Genomic DNA, 1,007 nt, shown 5'->3' with positions numbered 1-1,007 from the left:
TTCAGAAACAACACTTGTTTATTTATTTATATTATAGTATTCTATATGGGTGTTGTTGGTGTTGGAGAAAAGGGATTTAACAGTTTTTAGTGCACCAACAGCGAAAGTCATCCCTGCATCTGCCGCTAATTGCGCCCTCTTGTGTTCTACAGTGACGGTCACATCCACCGAAGCATACTCCCTTATATGAACCAGCCAAATTCTCACATGTGTTTGCTTCACTCACCACTATTTCTTCTGCATCATCCAAATACAATTTAGATTAAATAAATATAAGAAATGCATTATATAATAATTAATTAATATACAAGAATGATGAGTTACTTACGTGCAACAAAGAGAACGAGGAGGAGGAAGGACAAGCAAGCTAGTGATTTCTTCTCCATGGCTTCTTAAGTAGTGATGAATATAAAAACTTAATATGACTCACTTCACTTAATGTGTTGTGTGTTTGTGTGATATATGTGATGATTGTAAAACACTTATATATATAGCCCCAAAGGGCTTGACTAGTAAGAGACATCACAATATATATCATAGTGAGGTTTTTGAAGATAGAAGACACATCACAATAATCAAGTTTGTATTCTCATCATGGAGAAAAGTCTATAATGTGGGGCGTGTACTATTAGATACATTATTTGATACCTATAAGAAAAAAAACACAATAACAAATACAACAATTTATTCTAAAATTCCAAAATTCAAGAAAAAACTAAAAATATGTTTGGATGAAATATTTTAATGAGAGAAAGTAATTTTTTAAGAGAATTTAAGATGATTTGATAAAAAAAATTATTTGGATTAAAATTGTTAAAATGATATAAATTTATAAAATATTATATTTAAATAAGTTTAAATGAATTTCAAATGACACAAAAAATAAAAATTTTGAAATTGATCATTCACTCTATATACTGCAAATGTTAAAATTATTATTATTAATATTTCAAATTTTGAAAGATGGTCTTCATATTTTATGAAAAATTCAAATTTACTCGCAAAAT

General features: G+C 28.0%; 1 long non-coding RNA gene across 1 annotated transcript; it reads right to left on the bottom strand.

Annotated features, from left to right (window-relative positions):
* On the bottom strand, nt 1–478 carry LOC127086348 (uncharacterized). Its single transcript, XR_007789459.1, has 2 exons — nt 329–478; nt 1–237 (listed from the first exon to the last, which is right to left on the bottom strand). It is a non-coding gene; the product is annotated as an uncharacterized LOC127086348 (long non-coding RNA).
* Nucleotides 479–1,007: the final 529 nt, after the last annotated feature.

The sequence above is a fragment of the Lathyrus oleraceus genome, chromosome 5, assembly GCF_024323335.1.
Source record: "Lathyrus oleraceus cultivar Zhongwan6 chromosome 5, CAAS_Psat_ZW6_1.0, whole genome shotgun sequence".
Lineage (NCBI taxonomy): Eukaryota > Viridiplantae > Streptophyta > Magnoliopsida > Fabales > Fabaceae > Lathyrus > Lathyrus oleraceus.
The sequence above is the reverse complement of the archived record's forward strand: the minus strand, read 5'-3'. Positions and strand labels throughout refer to the sequence as shown.